We start from the raw sequence: 20926 nt of genomic DNA, 5'->3' as shown, positions 1-20926 counted from the left end.
GGCAGGCTCTAGCATTACACTGCTTTTCAGAGGAAAGCAGGATCCCTCCTTTCTGGTCCCAACAGGATCAGCAGTGAGAAGTTTCCTGGAGAGAGGGCTTGGGTCTGCAGCAGACTCAGGATATGCCGATTGATCCACCACCCTCCTCCCACTCCTCCTTCCCACCACCTCTGCTGAGGCTTTCTCCTGGGGAGTTATTCACGCCTTGCATTTTAGAGAGTCTTTATTTGTTGTCTGGTTTGTGAGAAACAGACTTCATCAGTGGTAGGAATCACTTGAGACGGAGTCTTGACAAAAATATGGTGCGGATGGCCAGAGGCTGATGGGCCTTGGGATTAAGGCTGAGCACCCTGGCTGGGGTGACTCAAATGTCTGCGGATGACTGGGGAGATAGGCCCTTGCAATGGGAAGAGATAGTGCCTGGAGACCGCAGGGCTCTAGGACTCAGTATTCGCCTCTAAGAAAGCAGCAAGGCTGGTCCAGGAAAACTGAATCTGACCTGGGAAGTAGGACTGGAAGATTCAGAGGAGGCACCTGTGGGCTTTGCCATGAACTCACGGAGAACAGGAGGCTGTTGGGGTGGGTGGTTCCAGGGTCACTCTGGGAAGCCATGGAAACCAGCACCAGCTTCCAGATTCACCTGAATCCCAGGCAATTCCCAGATCCTTGAGCCCTGCTTCCAACTTCACCTTAAAACCACCTGCAGACAAACTTCTGCACGGAAACACCATTCCGTCCTCCAGAGAACCAAAAGATCTTTTATATTTGATGAGAAGGCAATTGTCATGGCAAAGAGCAAGTCTTCCTTCCATTTCGGGAATGAGGGTAGAACTGTACTTTAGGGTCAGACCATCTTTTAGGGGGCATTGTAAGGTTACTGAGGGCCCAATGTGTATAGAAGGTGCTCAGCAACTGGTTTCTCTGATCATTTTGGAGTGGCTGGCATGCAAACAAGTGGTGTATAATAAAATGCAGTGAGTGTCATTACAGAGAAATGGGGAAAGTTCTAGGTTTTTTTTTTTTCTAGGGTTTTTTTAACGCTTCTTGAGGGGTAAGTGGAGATTGGCCAGAGGGGCACAGGTTTTGAAGGATGAATGGGAGTTTGGCCTGTGAGAAAGAGAAGAGAGAGAGTATCCTGGGTGAGGTGACATCACAGGCAGACAGGTAAGTTTGTAGGAAGAACAGAGAGTGTGCTAGTGTTTTGTGGGACATGGTGGGAGGTGAGAGAAAACCCAAGCCTGGGTGCCAAACCAGGGCTATAGGCCACTGCGGTTTCAGGTGGAATTGTGACAGTATACAAGGAAGAGGGGACCAAGACGACATAATGCCCCCAGACACCATGGCTCCTCCCAAAGTTCTGCTGTGCCAGAAAATGAGAAAGGAAGACAAACCATAAGAGACCCCTAACTCTGGGAAACAAATGAAGGGTTACAGAAGGGGAGATGGGTAGCAAGATGGGGTAACTGGATGACGAGCACTAAGGAGGGTGTGTGATGGGATGAGCACTGGGTGTTATACTATGTTGGCAAATTGAATTAAAATAAAATATTTTAAAAAAATTGTTTCAAAACCTGCCCTATCCCTGTCCCTTCCTATGCTTCCTGCCATCCGCAAAATAGAACCATGTTTAAGAGCAGAGACTCTTGCTGGACTCAAACTGAGACCTGTCATTGTAGCTGTCTGACTTTTGGCAAGATGCTAAACCCTCTCTCTGCCCTGAATTCGGTTATCCATAAAGTTACAATATGAATAGTGCCCTGAAACAGGTTGTTGGGAACCCGAAATGGGCTAATCCAGGGACAAACCATGGAACTCAAAAGAGGAGCTGCAATTCTCCTGGCGGACACTGAGAAGCCCCCTGAGCACATGATGCTACAATGGAGAGTGAGCCTCTGACCCGGAGAAGCTCACAGACCTGTGGGTGATGCAGACCCGGGCCTGACACTTGTCATGTAAAATTCTTACAGAGCGTGGGGAGGAGGGACGAATCAAAGGACACTCCCCATGGAAAGTGATCTGACCTGAGTCTTGAAAGAAGAGGTAGTCTTTATCAAGCCTGAAAGAGGGGATCCTGAGGCCAAGTCCTTTCTGGATCTTTCTGGATCTTTCCATTATCTCCCAGAAGGCGAGGAAGGCTGAGCGTTCACAACCGGCATCTCTCCTAATCCAGATGCTTCCCCTGCCTCAACTGGCTTTTAAGTAATGCAGCTTTGGTGGGAGGTGGGATGGGTGGTAGGAACTTCCGGCCTCTCCGTACCCCCTGCATGCTGGTGCCACCTCATAATGATCTGGGTTGGCTCAAAAGAAGGAAACTTGGTTCAAAATGTATGAGTTCATTTTTATGTTCTACTGAGAAAATTTATTCAGTGTGATGCTCAGTAGCGAGTGCCGTAAAACACCTTAATCCCTGGTTGAAGAAAGGTAATACCTTGACAGATGTGCGCCTCCTACTTTCCTCCCGGCCATGTTTCAACAACAAACCTTTATTTCTGCTTCTCGGCTGTAGCAGGGAAGAGAAAAAAAATGAGAAGAGCAATAAAGCAGTCAGAAATCTCAGGAGCCAGGCGGCGATGCAATCGTAATGACAGATTTTTAATGTGGCGGGAGAGATTGACAGGGAAATGTCTTCAGAGCAAACGCTCGCCAGATGGAATGCAAACGGTTTATTGGAGAAGAGAGGTACACTGAACCGAGGAGAGAGCGGGTATAAGGTGGTCTTTCTGGCTGCTGCAAGTAAACACACCAGAGAGAGGGACAGGGAGAGGAGAGAAGACAATAAATAAATAAATACGGAGGAAGAGGGGGAGCAAGGCATCGGGATAGACCCCGGATATGCCTTGCAGAAAGGGATTGGCGTGTCATCAAATTGCAGCTGAGCCAAAGGCCCCCCAAAGCCCAGGCCGGGGGAGGGCCGCATCTGGAAGCAGGGAGCCTTGGATTCAGGGCCAGGGCTGCTTAAACTCATGAAGTTCTACTGAATCCTGAGGCTCAGTTTTTCTGGGACTCTGAGCCCTTCCAATGGTGCGGATGCTGATTTGGGTTCTATGAACATTTTCAGCATCTATTGGGTGCCTGGTCCTGGATCAGGCCCTGTAGATGTAAGGGGAAGGCAGCTCTATTCTTAAAGGAGTCCAAAGAAATGCATGTGTATAGCATGGATTATCTGATCTGTGTAAAAAGAATAATTATTTATTATTAAAATATCAAGTGTGAGTGTATAAATATGTGTTTACCTATCCATCCATTTATTTGCCCATACTATCCATCCATCTACCTATCCATCCATCCCTTTTCCTTCCTTCTACGAGTTTCCAGTATATGGCTCATAATTTATTTAAAGTAGTTAAAAATAGCAACATCCTCCAATGGACAAATCAACAAAACCATATGATACCACTTAAAATAGGAAGAGTGGGGAAACGATTTTAGACAGTTTTGCAAGATAATCAAGAATTAATAACATGTTTGAGTCCAAAAAGATAGTATTATATGCTGGGGCCAACTTTAAAAAAAAAAAAAATAGAGATCCCTGGGTGGCTCAGTGGTTCAGCACCTGCCTTCCGCCCAGGGCGTGATCCCGGAGTCCCGGGATCGAGTCCCATATCGGGCTCCCAGCATGGAGCCTGCTTCTCCCTCTGCCTCTCTCTCTCTCTCTCTCTCTCTCTGTGTGTTTATCATGAATAAATAAATATTATTTAAAAATATAGAAGTTGTGATATGAAAAATAAATGACTAAGGCAAAACATAAAATTAATCAATAGGGCGTCCTGAAGAGCATGTCAGTGATGCCAATGATCAGAAGTCCTGGCTCAGGTTTAGGGATTCCAATGTTGTCATGAACCAGCTCTCACGTTGAACAAACCACTTTTCCTTTCTGGCATCATTTTCCCCAGCACGTAAAATCAGGTATGGTATATTGAATAGAGACACCACAATTTACAGATGACGTGATTCCCCACGTCCTTTTGTTGCTAACATTTTAGGGCGCTGAGTGCAGGTTTCTGCCAGTGGATATTCTCGAGGCTAACAGTAACTTGAAAACAAAGCGATGGCATGACGTGCACATGCGGAATGTGCTTTTATAGCATATAATACAATAAAAATACTTTTCTTAAATAATCCATGACAGATGAATTCATCTTCTCTTTAGAAAAATCTAATCAAATGTTAAGACGCCTCTTTCCAGCACCAAGAGCTACAACCCTCCTTGTCCTCGGAAACAAACAAATGAAACTTCGTGTTCCCAGGGATGGCGAGTCAAGTTGAAACCTGTTGTCACAGCCCTGCGGAAAATGTGGATCCGTAAGATTTCATGCCAGACGTTGGGTGCCAGACATCTTGCAATGGGGAGTGGAGGGGGGAGGGCAAGAAAACTAGTGGTTAAATGGGAGGACGGAATGGGAGAAAATATGATTGTACTCCTAGCCACCCAGACGGCATTCTTCTCTGACACATTTGTGATATGGATCTCAGCCCAGAGGAAAGTCCAGGATGAGAAGCCAGGCACGGTGAGCCCCCTGGGGTAGAAGCGTCAGGACTGGCGTGGTGCAAAGGGTGTTCTTAATCACTTCGCGTACGACTCTATTTTCCAGCTCCATAGAGTGTTGGGGGGGTTGCTTTAGCGTCCGAGGAAAAATAGAAATAACCAAATCAGCATGCCACAGAAAGTTGTATCTGTGCCGTGTGCATCTGGCATGTTTTCTATTCACGTTTCATCTTGCCCGGTCTTATGGTGTCCTTGGAAATAGCCTGAAGCCTCTACTGATCTGTTCAGCCCAGTGCTTTTTTTCACTTTTGTCTTAAAACAAATGTCCAGATAAACAAATGCTTTGGTTTTCATAAGCTACTGTTCTTTGGAGCTCCCACGTTGTCCCGTTCAAATTTACTTCTTAAAAAAATTAAAATCCTGTTTGGCATGAGGATGTAGCTGAGTCAGGACTTTTTTGGTTCAAGAACCAAACAAGGTGAAAGGTTTAGAAGACAGATATAACAGACAGCTGGAGTTTTGGAATATATACAGTGGGTTTCTTGGGGTTCATTAAAAAGCAGAAGCAAAAAGCAAAAAAAAAAAAGAGGGGGAGCAGCATAATAACTTCTCTATTTGCTTTTGTACCATGTCTCCAAATTTCTGACAAGAGTTTTGAGTTCAAAACCTATGCTAAAAAGCCTTTCCCCATTCTTTCCCACAAGAAAGTACCGTGACTTAGTGTCCATGGTTTGTTTAGGCTCTGCTCCATTTCTGGGATGTAACTATAGGTTCGCTATTTGGGTTATCAGAGTCTTGATGTGCTCGCCTAGAAACTGGGCACAACATTGACGTATCATGATCCACGAGAAGATCACAGGCAAGGGGCATGTGGATGGGCTCTGGGAACTACAATGTGCCCTGAGTGACATCCTAATAATTATCCTAAACAATTACCCTAATATCATTGACAAGGAAGAGGACATTCTGTAACTTGCTGCTTTCCAGGTAACTCAAATGACTAATTTCTACAACACCATCTTGCTCCATACAGGGCTTGAATAATTTTCATTTGGAAATAAACTACCTCAATCATGGAAAAAGTTCCTATAGCCTACAGGCTCTCATCTTCCCTCTGCCAGCATGCGGGACCCAGGAGCTCCAACTATTCTAAGGGGATGAAGCAAGAGTTTACTCAACTTTGTCCTGCTTTTGTTTAGAAGTAGACTCTCTCGTGGAATGGATAATAATTTTGAGCAGTAGTTGTGCTACTCCTGGTGTTCTCCATCATCTTGAGACAGTGACGCTGTAAAGTGAAGTCAGTATGGGTCGAACAGGGCTCAGGTCCTGCTCTACCTCCTAGGGCAAGTCTCCTAGCCCGTGGAGACTTCAATTTCCTCCACTGTTGCTGGAGATCATTTCCAAGGTCCTCTCCTTCCAAAGCCTAGGACTGAACTCTTCTTTGTCAGGAGAAACAAAATTTAGAAAACAAGCCAGCACTCATTTTATTTTAATGCTCCTCATTGTTAAGAAATCAAATCTTGAGGCTGCCACTATGGAGAGAGCAACTGAGTTTTTAATGTAATCAATAGCTTGAGCATGAACCTGCCCTGGGTATCAGCAGTCTTGGCTTTAAATTCTAGTTCGTTTGGTTGTTGTTGTTGTTTTTCATATCTCCACATGCAGAAAATTTAGGAAAAAATATCTGGAAATATTTACTGTCTAGAAATTGGTGTATATCCTTCTAATATTTTAGAAATGCATATGTGTGAATAATTTTTCTTATTTATACAAATGGCTTCACACTGCGTACCCTGTCATATAACCATTTTCACTTCTTATAACGTGTTCCCCCCCCCGCATCATTAAATATACTTCTGCAACATAATGTTTAATTATACATTTCTGATCTTGCCAATTAGAATGTAAGCTCTGTGGGCATGGAGATTCGTCACCTTGTACACTGTTATATCCTCTGGGTTCAGAACAGTACCTGGAACACAGCAGACTCCAGAAAAGTAACTTGAATAAATGAACTCACAATAGTCCATCTTGTTCCTATACCATAGCTCGTTCAGTTTAGGTCTCCTTGGAGACCTATGAGAATGGGAACCTGGCCTACCATATTCATTGCAACGGCCACAGAAGTTGGACTAAGGCCTGGCACTGAGTAATTTCTCAGTAAATGCTATTCAGTGAAGCCCCCAGAACTGGACTCTGTTGCTTCCAATATTTTACCATTATAAACAATAACCCGGAGAGCCTAGGGGGCCTCAGGCAGTTAAGCGTCTGCCTTCAGCTCAGGCCATGATCTCAGGGTCCTGGGATTGAGTCCCATATCTGGCTCCCCGCTCAGCTGGGAGCCTTCTTCTCCCTCTCGGTGGCCCCTTCCCTCCGCTGGTATTCTCTGTCTCTGTCTCTCTCATAAATAAATAAATAAATAAATAAATAAATAAATAAATAAATAAATAAAATCTTTGAAAACATAAACAACAATGCAATGAACATCTTTGTGTTAAAAATTTGTTAATATCCCTGATTTTTTTTAAGGATAAATTCCAAAGCAATATAATTGGTGGGTCAATGGGTAGGCACATGGCAAGCTTTTGAGACACATTGAAATTTGCCTCCTCAAAAAGTAATGTTTGTTTATTTGTTTTTGCCGATCTTCATTCCACCAACATTATAGAAAACACCTCTGTCCCTGGAGCCTCAGCACCAGAGAAGTCTGTTTTTCAAACCTTATTAATTTGATACATGAAAAATTGTATCTCCTTGATGTCACCTCACATTTCTTTGACTCTAAGGAAATTTAATATTTTCATATGTTATTTTAGTGTTCCTTTTTTCATTTGTTTATTTTTACTTGGATGTTTTATTTTCTTGTTAAATAAAATACATGAAGCTTTTAGGATGACTTGGCAAGTAGTAAGCCTTGTTCACCTTATTATTATAGCTACTATTTTATTTTATTTTTCCTTTCTCCTTTTTACTGATTTATGAGAATGTAATATTATGTGTCATATAAGCATATTTGTATATTATTGGTTGACACATATGATAAAAATATTTTGTCCATTTATTTTATTTATTTCACAAATATTTTATTTTTATAGTGCCACATCTACCTAGTGTTTTTTTTTTTCTTCCTCTGCTTTTGCAACTAATTTGTCTTTTGAACTGTGTGGGCAACGTTTAATATACTTTTCAGACACATGAGATATTTATAGGATGGTTTGAGTTTCTTTAAAAAAAATGCTGGTAGGCTAAATTATATTACTTTTTAAAAATCCTATTTTGTTTGTGATCTACAATTTTCAGAGCAGTTTAATATATGTTTCTTCTGAGTCTTGCGGTGACCCTTACAGTGGTGGATAAAACATTAATACGTCCGTTTTTACTGATGAGGTAAGTGAGCTTTGGGCACGCAGGGGCAGCATGTAAAGCCAATGAGCGAGGACTGGTGATATCCTGAATGTCATTCCAGGCTTCTGTACATTTTGGCTTTTTCTTAAGGAACCTGAGAAAACTGATGATGATGGGTGGGGGAGGAAGGAGGAATGTAACTCTAGGGCTTGATGGTAGCATTTCGGTGATCTCTGCTCACCTTACGTGTCCTCCATCCACAGCCCAGGAGGACAAGTAAGATAATGAAGGTTTCCTGAGTGTCTGTTATGGGCCAGGTGCTTCCATATGCACAATCTTAGCTAATCCCCACCACAAACCGAGGCAGTTAGAGTTATAATTCCAGGTGTCTCTTTTTCCTTTATAAAGGACACAAATGTCAGACTCCCAGCCCGCCAACCTGAGTGCCCCAGGACACACCAAAAAACAGCAGCAGAGCCAGGATTTCTGCCCAGAGAACGTTTGTCCAAGGCCTCAGGCTCGTCCCCATTCACTCCACAGCATTAAGTCTGACAAAACCAGCCCCTGACTTTGAGTGGCAAATTATAGCCTGGTTGTATAATAGCTCTCGATCTTATTTATTCACTTTTTTTTTTGAATTCCTAAAAAATCACGGCGAGTACATCAGCATGGCCCCCTGCCCCCCGCACTGTGGAAGTTTGATAATGTATGTCCTAACCGCTTAATTGATTGATTACCTCACTGCAGCTTCCTGAGGTACGGAATTTATCTCTAATAGCCAGAGTCAGGCTCTGCAGGCAACCGTGGGGGGGACTGGGGTCCCTTGGTGTCGATTTGCTCTTAACTGGAAAGTCATTACCACTTAATACATGTAGATTGTGTTGAAAGAAAATTATGTGTAATGAAATGAGGGAAAAATTAGTGGAGTGTTATGGGCGAAAGCAGATGTTAGGGAGGAATTATGCTAGCAGAGATAATCACCTTCGTTGGTATTGTGTGTGCTGGGGTGTTAACTGAGGAGGAGGCGGGGATAGAGCCAAATGAATGCCCTGATCAGCACAGATTCGCCCCTCAGAACCTGCAGCCAGGGGTGGACCCCCAGGACTAGGCGGCTGGGCCTCTGGATCTCTGCTCACCCATACCTGGGGCCCTTTCTCCCCACTGTCTCCTCTTGGGATGTGGACGCAGGGAGTCTGCCCGAGGGTCTGGTGAGACTTGGAGCGGAGCAGCCCAGGGAGAGGCCTCCTGCCAACCAAGGCTTCCAGGGAAAATCATGGAGCTCTAATTCTTACAGCATTCACTGAATCTGGGGAAAAGCAAAACAGAACAGTACCCCCACACTAAAAAAAAAAAAAAAAAAAAAAAAAAAAAAAAAAAAAAAAAGTGAGAGAGAGAGAGAGAGAAACCTGCCACCACCCTAAACTAAAAAAAAATTAAAAAAAAAGTAAAGCTTAGCTTGTAAGAGGGTAAGGCTGTTGGAGCTTTTTGCAAATAGTCTTATCTCAGATGGAGGCATTTAAGAGCCTGTGCCTGTGTGTGAAGCCAGGGGGAATAAAACCTCATTGCTTTTATGTCTCAAGATCCTTGGGTACAAGAGCTCGGCATTCACAGCCCAGACCTCTTGCTTGACTCATTTGCTGCTGAAGAAACTGAAGCAAGAAAGAAAGAAAGAAAGAAAGAAAGAAAGAAAGAAAGAAAGAAAGAAAGAAGGAAGAGAAAGGAAGGAAGGAAGAAAGGAAGGAAGGAAGGAAGGAAGGAAGGAAGGAAGGAAGGAAGGAAGGAAGGAAGGAAGGGAGAGTGAGAGATCCTTGCCCACAGTCACAGACATGAGTGAAAGGGGAAGCTGACCATCAGCACGGGGGCAGTGAGAAGTCCAGCAGACCATGCTGCTTCTTCAAGGATGAGAGGGTCTCACTGCCTATAAGATGTTGCAAAATGAAGGGATATTTCCAACATTCTGGCATCATACAGATTGTTGCATAGATCATAAAGGGATGAGAGGTCTGGTTTTAAGACTCCATTTTCTGCAAGTGGTCACTCTTGTATGTCTGTACCAACCAAAGAGTTTTCCCCTAGAGATACTTGAATTGACCCTATTTGTAGGAATCCCCAATGTAAGAGAGCTCATTCCCTGGTTCTCAGCAGCATGGAATGGGCTTTGAGAAACTAGAATCGTTTGCCCTCAACCATGTGGGATACACTCTCAAGAGTCAAGGTTAAGTTCTTACCATGGGGGATCCCTGGGTGGCGCAGCAGTTTGGCGCCTGCCTTTGGCCCGGGGCGTGATCCTGGAGATCCGGGATCGAATCCCACGTCGGGCTCCCTGCATGGAGCCTGCTTCTCCCTCTGCCTGTGTCTCTGCCTCTCTCTCTCTCTCTCTCTCCTCTGTGTGACTATCATGAATAAATAGATAAAATCTTAAAAAAAAAAGTTCTTATCATGGTCTCACGGAGTTGAAAACCTCTCAAACCAGGGTCCCATCTGTGGAAGGGGTGACTGCAGAACTTAGTTTTATGAGTTTTATGTAAATATTGGCAGAAATAATATTTACAAAGCACTGGGCAAAATGCCTGGTGCATAGAGTAACTGCTCAATATTTGGTTTTCTTTATTCACATGAATAACTGTTAGATTTTGCCTGGAAGTGTATTACATGTTTGTGTGTGTGCACATGCGTGTGTATATCTATACACAGGCATATACCTAGACTCTACTGGGATTAAAATATAATAAATCATTTTAAGACTTTACTGAATTAGCACATCAAAATCTTTCATTCGTAAGTATGCCTTAATTAATATAAGGAACACTGTAATCAGACATTGCAGACTTTCATTTTATTGTTAATGTTATAAATAAGCTTTAATTCTTAAACTGGTTGAAGGTGCCTGTTCTATGCACAAAGTCAATTAACCCTGTTTTTGGAAAAAAATCGAGCAGGAAACAACGACCAAGAGTTTGAATAAGTAAAGCCATGCTATCTATACCAAGGGTCCTTGGGTAAAGCCTGTTTTATCACAAAAACCATTGCTGTGCCATCTTCACAGCTCAAGTAAGGATTTTTCCTCCATCTCCTTGTGGATATTTAAGACAAGTACACTTTGGACTTTATTATGGAGACTGACATCACGGTTTTATTTAGAGCTGACAGCATTTACCAGATAGCCCCTGCTACCAAGGAGACTATGCAGTTCACCAGGTTTATGAAGACAGACAGGTGTTCCAGGACGTTTGCTTGAATTATAACAATGCTTCTGGTTAGGAGCAGGCTCGAGTATGCCACAGGGTATTCAGACATGGCCCTTTATTTGTGAATTACTAAAAAAAGTCATACTCAATAAGGAAAACTTGGCAAACAGAAAGAAGCTTAATAAACACACACATGCATTTTGTGTGTGCAACCCCCCTCCCCCCAGAGCCTAAAGAGAGGTCATAGGCTGGAGTTTACACCCTGACCACCTGAGTATCTATAGCAGGCAAACCCAGAGACACACACACAAAATTGCAAACACATCCATGATCCCCCTCCTCAGCCAACCTGAATCCACTGTTAAATTGTTTTGGGGTATTCTTTTGTTCTTTGTCTATATATGTATACTTGTGCATATGCATGTGTCTGTACACATATGTATCATTCTTAAGGATCATTCGTGGGATGCAATTGAATAAATACACTATAATTTACATAACAATCACAATCTGTAGGATGTTCCCAGTTTGAGGGTATTTTTTTTTCCTAGCAATGACCATCCTCATGTAATATGTGGCATCTCTCAGATCCTTTGCTTAGAATAAATTCCTAAAATGCAATTCCAATGCTGTAGAGTATGATTATTTTAAGCTTTGAGAAATATTGCAGTCAGCAGGAGTAGAATGGAGTCCAGGTGGAAAGAGTTACTACTGTAGCTCACTTCCGTCTAAAAATTACATCTGAGTCTTTGCCATGCTGACTCATGGCAGCCTAATGTTTTAGATGCCACCGTTTACCCATAGTTATACATTCATCATATTATATGCTATGCACGTGTCATAAACATATTTGAAATATCACAAAAACCCAATCTTATTTGAAACATCACAAAAACCCAATAAACTAAGGATCAAGCCCTTTTGCCAAATGAAGGGGGTAATCTTTGCGCACTGACTAATCTCTACAATCACCAGTGAAGAATTTGATCCCGATTCTATTAATGCCAATGCACAGCATGAGGAATTTACAATTACTTTGAAGTTAGACCCCAAAATGAGCCCTGGTTCTGTACTTTTTCTTTGTGATCCTTAGCACATCACTCAACTTCCCTGGGTCTGGTTATTTATTTGATACTAAGGAAGTCGAACTCGCTAGGTTATTTGAAGGATTCATACAGATAATGAATGTGAAATGCCTGGTATACACGGTTCCATTAGCAACTATTATCAGGGTTCTTACAATTATCTACACCTCTTATGTCCCTGGTAAAAGTTTTGGGCAAACCCATGTTCAGATCATAGCTAGATGTGTGGCCTTGGTGAACCCACTTGAAGTCTCTGGCACTTTGTTTTCTCACCTGTAGAATGGGACTAAAGCTTCCTGCCTTCTTGGTTTTCGTGATAATTGATGAAAACATTTAAGAAGAATAGCCCAATGCAAGAACCCGGAACATAGTAGGACCCACAGTAGCAACATAATAAAGCTTTTAAAAATCCATGACAAAACCATAAATGACTCTTTGAAAGGTATCAGTCCTTTTTCCCCAGATTCACAACTGAATGGATTTCCAAGGGGAGGCCAGCTCGCAGTCTCTACGTTAATGGATTCAAGAGGCAAGTGGGCTCTCTTGGAGCCGCTGGAAAACTATGATGAATGTTTCAGTGACTAAAAGAATAATTAAATCACTCAGAGCTGGATGTCATTAAATGAAATGGCACTGCATTAGTGGCATGTAGCTGTTATTCTTTATAAATACAAAAAAGCAACCTTTCGTTAATGCTCTGGGTCTGCCTGCTACAGATACTCAGTTAGGGGGTCAGGGTGTAAACGCCAGCCTGTGACCTCTCTTTAGGCACTAGGGGGAAGAGGGTTGCAGCCACATGGGCAGTGAAGGAAGGGCCCTGGGTGTGCGACTGGCTCTGCAGGTGACTGTGTGCGCACAGTTAATAGGTTCCTATCTTCTTCACCAATATCTCTAATACCAGAACCTCAACTTACTTGTGCAGGAAATGAAGAGTCCCATACAAAGATGGTCCAGTCAGCTCACAGTATGGGCTTTGGAATAAATCCTCCCTGAGTTTGAAACTCAAAGTGTGACTTTAGGTATGAGAGTTGCTCTTAAACCTCATCTCTCCATTAATAAAAGCAAGATAAAACAGATGTGAAAGGTTTTTAATGGTAACTGGAGGAAATAACCTGTAGGATCTCTCAGCCTTCAAAGAAAGGGGGGTTACTTTCCTTCCCTTTCTCCCTCCAAAGGCAAACTTGTTTCTATTGTCTCAATTTTTTGTTTGTTTGCTTTATTGTAAACATGGCAGTAAAATTTTCTAGTGCATATTCAGAACTATTTAATTATTCCCCAACTTTCGTTTTGTATATAGCACTACCACTTGAGTAAACAATCATGACCTTGAGATCTGTGGGACTATTTGTCCTTACACCCATGCCCCCAGAATGCCATGATTCATCTTTCTTAAGTTTATTAATTTCTTTAAACATTTTTTTCTTCTTTCTCTTTCTGTTTGGCCTCTTAACAGCCAATTCTGTAAGTAATAACACTTTGATGAGACATATATATAACACTTTGTCATATATCCTTTTAAGTAAACTTAAAACCAAGTGATTCTTATCATATTTATTGGTACTGAATGGAGACCAGAGTGCAGGACTAAGTCTTTCAGTCTCCTAAGAAACTCTTTTGGTTTCCTGGCTGTGCTGTGGTGAATTGTGGCCTCAAGATGAGTGATCTACAGATAAGGAAGGTCAAGCCCTGGCTGCCATGGGGAACCAGGACACTGACATTAAAGGTTCTTTGAATTCCAATACTGGATGACTCATGGGACCTGGTTACTGGATTATAATTAATGACAACAGTGATGTCTTCGTTGGATTTTGGATAATGAATTTATCCATATCTACAAGAGTGCTTTGTAAACCACTAAGAAATATATAATGGGAAGCATTAGATCACCTTGCTTGTGGGTGAGATGTGTCTGTTTATTCTAACTAGAAGAGCATGTTCAATGAATGAGTCCTTTCTTCTACACTATTGTTGGGGATCTGCAGTGGCATAGAGATTCTGGCCTTGACTAACACTGAGGTCTTTTAGGAATGAAAACATTGATCTGTAAATCCAGAATTTAGGCTCAGTTCAATTAGAAGACAAGGCAAAGTTTACTTCTCTTAGCATCAGATTACCATTCATAGAATTTCTTAATACAAATTAGTATTTATGTAGAAGATCACAAATACAGATGTTTGTGTTCAGACACACACACTTGAATGACTGTTTCACATGCATTTGAACATGAAATATAATGATCATAATATTTTCTCATATGTCTATGACTACATGGTTTATATTTAAAGAATTTGTTCCAAAGAAGATTTGGAGATGTGAGTTTGGGAATCTTAAACCTTTTGCTTGCTACTGTATAACCTTAGGAAAATCATTTAACTTCCCCGAGGCTCAGTAATCTCACCCCCAAAATGAGACAGTTATTATTCATATTCGATATCATTATTTTGAGGAGAAAATAAGGTAACACCTATAAAACTATCTGACGCAAGGGTAAGTGCTTTCTCTACTCCCTTCTTTTCTTCCTTCCTTCCTAGACATAGATATGACATGTATGGAATTTCTGTAGTTAAACAAGGATGTGTTTTAAAATCTAATAGCATTTAGAAACTAGGAAGAAAACAAATGTCTCCCTCATTATCAGAAAGCATGTCTGCATGTTTAGGAAGTGTTCTATCATTCATGGTTCTTACTCCTCAACATCTCTAACATTGGGAATGCCCCTGTCCATTTCACATGGCCTTTGTTTCATATGGGTGGTGGTTATTTGAAACCTTGGGGAGGGGCAGCAGTGTGGGAAAGCTCAGTGGATGGACTTGCCTGCAGTACTGATGGATTTCTAAAAGGTTCTTCCCTAAGTGGAAGATGAGAGTTGAAGTGAAGTTTGAGGCTCATGAGGAGGGATGGAAGTAGCCAAAATCCCTGGATTTTGTTTGATAATCAACTGGCTATTCGATCTAGAGTGGCATTTCCCATCACCAAGTAACAGGTATTACCTGAAAAGACTGGCCTTTGGTCAAGTTTGTTTGGTAAAATGCTGAGATAAAGGAAAAATTCTTTATAGCAGGAAACCTTAGAGGTTTTCATATGTTAGTATCTTGATTTATTGAGTGTTGGATTCCAGCATCTCACTCTCTTTCTCTCTCTCTTCTTCTCTCTCTCACGTTCTCTTTTTCATTATATAATTCTCAATGACCATATTTAATTCCAAAACAAAACAAAACACCTCTGAAGTAGTTATCATTGATCCATATTAGTTTGTCCTTAAAGACGAGGAAATGGGGTTATAGGGAAGTAAATAAATGAACCGATAGGATTTTGATCAGCACGACTTTAACTGCTTTCAAATTTTTCTGTTGTTTAGTTTAGAATTTAAAATTATTTTTAGGAATATGCACACACCAGCTTGGGAAGCTTGGGTGTTAGAGATAAAGAAGATGATAACATTTTACACTGTGGACCAAAAGGAGTCAGGTTCCTGACTGAGGACTCTAGTTACAGAGTCTGCCTGAGGCAACTCACCAACTGTATCATAAACCCAAAGATTTAGTTTAAAAATCTAAAGTAAGGGTAGCAGCAGACAGGATACCTTGTTGCAAAGGCCTTCAGTCGGAAGAATCAGTTTTTAATGCTGGGACCTTCTTTGCCTTGTCCACGCTGAGCTCCTGGTAGAGAAAGCAAGTAGACTGGATGTTCAGGGTTTAATCATGGTGTCTTTGTAACCAAGCACCAAATTTGTTTTAATGATTCTCTTAAGAGTGATTCATCAAGGATCCTCGCCTGTGTCCCCTTTGTGCCTGGGTACAGATGTGCATCTAGAACACATTTAGTTCTATGTTTTCAAAGAGTGGCCGCCCACTCTGTGCATATGATTAATTCTACATGCAGCTAATTATACCCACAATTGGCTAATTGTCAGTGCAATTAGCCAATTGCAGGCCCAATTGGCCACTTGTCCCATAATTTGAAGGTGCAAGTGGACAATTGAAGGACCTATTAGATGCATGCAGAGTTTTACATATTCAAAGACAAGGCTAGGGGAGTAACAGCCTTTAAAAATGTGGTCTTAAGTGCAAAGTAAAAAATCCATATGTGTAGGTCTTTGAGAAAGAAAGTTACAGTTTCATTGGACACTTTTTCAAACTTAGTACTTTGGCCGGTTTTTGTTTTGTTTTGTTTTGTTTTGTTTTTTGTCTTTGTTTTTGTTTTCAAAATGGAGCAAACAAGGAGCTTCTATGCTGAATTGGATATTTAAAACAAATATTGAAATGTTTAGTATTTTAAGTCAGAATGACCACATACCCCAAACCACCCTATAACTCTTTATTCTTATGGAATTTTCGAAGTCAACTTTTTTCCTAAAAAATTATAAGAAAGCAAACAGAGAAACCATCAGATTTCTAGGACACACACAGCTGAAGTCAAGTTTTAAATCAGAAGGAACTCCTCAATTTCAAAGCCTATGAATTTGAAGGGTTAATAGTAAAACAAATGTGTCTCTGAGAACAGTAAACATTACCAAGCTGTGGGCCTAATATCCTGTACTTTTCTCATTTCTTTTCTGTTATTCTTAATATTCTTTATTATAAAAAGTTCTGTTCATACCAAAGGCCCTCATTGTTGGTTTGTCTTTTCTCTTTTCTGGTAGGTCTATTATCGAGGCCACCTGGAAGGAACGGCTGAGGTCACTTCTCATTTAATGTGATCACACTCAGGGATTACGACTATTGTTAGTGATTATCTGTGCAAGTGCAACTGTCTAATTCAGAACCCCAAACCTATAAATACTCACCCTTCTGTGCATGTTTTCTTCTCAGGTGCCTCACCACAGGAAGCCCCAATCCAGAAGTAGGAGCCTAAAATAACAAGCAAGTGTGTGAAAACTGGCACGTCGTAGGCACTCAGTACACAGCCCTGGAAGACGAGTGTCACTGATGAGGAGGTTTAGGGCCACCAATAAGGTTTGGAACTTGTACATATAGAGTGGATTTAATTACCTGGAAAGTCATTGAAGTTAGAATGAAATAAGATTGGGAAGGCTTCCCTTATATCTGCAGTTCATATTTTTAGGGACTTCAACCCTCTATAAGTTGGCCAGAGACTGAGAAGTAAACCCAGCAGGCTTTTATATATCAGGAATAACTGCTACAAAGCAAATGCACCAAAACCCGGCAAAAAATGCCACTGCGCCAAAGTGTCCCAAACTGATCTTTTGGATATGAGTCTCAAGAGATTTTCTGAATGCAAAGGATTTCACGGTCAAAGATGGATGGGAACACAGCACACTATTTGCATATTTAAGGTAAAAAACAAAAAGGTCAGCAATAAAAATGTATCTGTTTAATTCATGTTTTAACCCAGAATATGTCAATGTAATTGACCAAGAAATCCTCTTTTTCCACAATAGTTAATACTACGTTACTGAATTAGAGTTCAATGGGACACATTTTTGGAAATGCAGCATTTGACCGTGGTTTAGAGCTAAATTAATAATTTAATATGCACCGTTAACAAACTTAATTATTTGAAAAAAAAAACAAACTTAATTATTTGATTTTCAGCTCACAGAAATTTTTAAAAAGATCACTTTTAGAATTCAAGACTGGGACCTCATAAAGGAACTGAAATAAAAAAAAATCAATTTGGAATCTGTGTCATAGATTATTCATTGGAGGTAAGTCATTTTCCGCATTTGTAGGAGAAAGTTGCATTTGATGAACACTGAGCTCTCTCCTGCCCTGGCATCCTGGGGTACCCAGTGGTTGAGCCAAGCAATGCTTTTTATTTCATGAATTTATCTTTCCTCTCTCAATCTCCAGGCCTTGCTACACAAGTAGCCAGAAGACAGACTTTCCAATTCCAGACTTTAGCATATCAGCTTGTCACCTGGGCTAAGTCTCAATTGCCTGAAACCTCAGTTTCCCTAAAGAGACACTAAGGATAATAATATAACCAAAAGAAGACTCAACAAGCTAATGAATGTAAAAGCCATTTAAAAAGTGTAAAATATTCCCTGTCGGTGTTGCTGGTCTGTTAAATAGTTTACTAGCAGTTTATATTAACATAACTAGTAGTTATTTTAACTACTATAGCCCAGATTCAATTATTATTCATATTAATTGCCCCAGAGCTACTACTAATATGCTAATCGTGATAATTAACCGATGCTGTGCTTGATGCATTTCAGCACCAGATTTTGTTCTGCTAAACTTGGGGTTTTGCTTGGAGGGGAGAATAGCAGTGCTGGCCTTCGGGCCGTGCCAGGAAAATGTGTGGGCCAGATGGCAATCCAAGTTGGTCTGATAGAACATTTCTATTTCTGTGGATTCTCAAAAATGAACTGACAGGCACGAAGCAAAGTGGTGACTCATAGCCTTCAGGCCCCTGACTTACAGCTTCTGAGCTGAAATTTCCTATTGTCCTGTGAAACCTATTTATGGAACACTACAACTGGCCCCTTTTGTCCCCACCGTCATCAGTGTGGTCATGGCGATCACAGCCGACCTTCCCTGAGCACCAAGTGTGTGTGCCTGGACCCATTTGATGGTCTATTTAAATAGACCATCTTAGGCTCTGTCACTACCGCATAATGCACAGGTCTGAACTGCCAATCTTCAGATGCAGACTCAGCCGGTCAAGGAGACTAAAGGACTCACCCACAATCACATAGGGCAAAGGGTGGCATTGAGATCTGAGTCCAAAACATCTCCATTTCTTTTCTTCTATGTGATATTGTATTTCCAATCGAAAGTATCTCAAGGTTCATAACCCTCCTGTGGGCGGTCACTACTGTGTGTGCCTGTGTGTGCATACACGTAAGCATGTATTTTAAGTCCACTCCCCAGGGGAAATATGGTACTACTGGCCTGGCATAGAACATCCATTGGAAAAGTGCTTGCTAGCTTGAATTTCCAACAAGTCCAAAACTTGGTCCACAGCTATGCTCTTTACCTTTGTAAATTGATTGAGTACCAATATTGGACCCCGCTTCTCAGTGTATCAATATAGATATGGGGCCTTGAACAGACCCGTCACTGACAAAATAGGCTGAGAATCTAGACCTTCTGACTCTAGGGCCAACATTTCACATACTACACCTTAAATATGGGGAAATCCATTTGTTCTTTGTCACTCTTCCTTTTTCATCTTCTGTTGCTGATGAATAAACGATCATTTAAGGAAAAGAAGACGTATCTACACGTTACACCCATCTTTGTCATCACTATCAAAAACATGAAGGCAATGGCAAAACCCTGAGTTTCTCAAGTTTTATTTTTGTATGAGTTTGCATTGCACTGAGGATGGACCACATAGCTGGAGCTCACATGGCCATGGGGCTTTGTATCCAATGCCCAGCCTCAGACAGGCATCCAAGGCCATCAGAGTAGATGGTGCGGTGGATGCTCAGCATAGCCATTTTTAGTCCAGTATACTCGACTACAGGGATAGTCAAGTATTATTTTGTATTTCATTTTTGAAGGGATCAACTTTTTACGATATGTACGGGGCTTTCTTTACCAAATGAACATTCCATTAAAAAATATTATCAAATTAATAGCATAACAAGTTTTTAGGGGAGGTTTATTGGAGTCAAATATTTTTTAAAAGCTGTCATTGAAACAGACATAGTTGTTAAATTGAGGAGATAATTAGGTACCTGAAATTAATCAAAGTATGTTTTTAAAAATAAAATCTATATTTGACTCATTGCAAATATGTTTCAGTCTTTTCTGTTTCCCTGTAATATATTAGAAATTGGCAATTTTGCAAACTAATGTGCAAACTGCCCTCGGCCGTTAAAATCCTGTTCTGTCCTTACCATGGTAGATGCTATAAAAGTGTGCCCCAAATTAAAACGCAAGTTGTAAGATCTATAGAGTGTCCAGGCATCAACTGCAATGTATAAAGATGATAATGCTGACTTGAATAGCTTTATGCTTAATTTTCTACTAGTTTCTTCTTTCTCCCTTTTTCTTTCTTTTGTTTTTAAATTACCTTTTTATCTCAGGGAGGAAGGCAGTGATGATACCAGCCTAGTAGGTGATGGAGATTCAAGGGAAAGAACAAGAGGGAAAGATTGGTGATGTCCAATAAGCAAGAAATCAGGAGTGAGTTGAAATTCATTTATTTTTTTATATTATTGAGCACCTATTACACGGTGGGTAAGAACATGAAGCAAGCCCAAAGTCCCTGCTCCCATGAATTTCCATTTTAGTCAAGAAGAGATAGTATACAGAAAACAACCAACAGTGAAAGAGATGATGTGTCATGTGGTAATACATTCAATAAAAACAGAATAGAGAAGAGAAGAAGGAGTCATGGTGGGGAGGGGCTCACGGGAGACCAAGGGGGAAGTGATCATTCCACCCCTTCATTGATGAATCTGTATGTGGTGTGTGATCTCTGGCATTTCTGCTTCTGCTCTACTTTTATTTCTATAAATGCAATTTCAGTTTTGTAAAAGCTGAGGTGATGAATGAGACAAAGATGTCTGACTCATACACAGATGATTTGATGGGAGAGGTAGCATGTCAGAGCTTTGTGCAAAGGGGCAGAAGCCTCCGTACTGCCCACCTGCCTGGAGCCCATGAGACTCAAGGATCACTACCTTCCCTCACCCCCGACCTGGAGGAAATCAGACCTCATCCAGTATAGGATGCACTCATTATGGAGATACTGAAGTCCGGCCTTTCTTCATCATCTCGGCTAATTGCATGCATATTTTGTGAACCACGTTGATAAAATTGGCCTGCCTAAATTATGGCTTAGAGTCTTTTCTCTTTCTCGGCAGGGTAACCACTTAACCAATTCTTTATTCTCTTCCTTTT

General features: G+C 41.2%; 1 long non-coding RNA gene across 1 annotated transcript; it reads left to right on the top strand.

The window, feature by feature from the left end:
• The first annotated feature begins 4327 nt into the window (after nucleotides 1-4327).
• On the top strand, nucleotides 4328-19765 carry LOC140639568 (uncharacterized). The gene is made up of 3 exons (XR_012036227.1): nucleotides 4328-4508; nucleotides 16916-17772; nucleotides 17918-19765. It is a non-coding gene; the product is annotated as an uncharacterized lncRNA (long non-coding RNA).
• Nucleotides 19766-20926: the final 1161 nt, after the last annotated feature.

The sequence above is a fragment of the Canis lupus genome, chromosome 9, assembly GCF_048164855.1.
Source record: "Canis lupus baileyi chromosome 9, mCanLup2.hap1, whole genome shotgun sequence".
NCBI classification, from domain to species: Eukaryota; Metazoa; Chordata; class Mammalia; order Carnivora; family Canidae; genus Canis; species Canis lupus.
The sequence above is the reverse complement of the archived record's forward strand: the minus strand, read 5'-3'. Positions and strand labels throughout refer to the sequence as shown.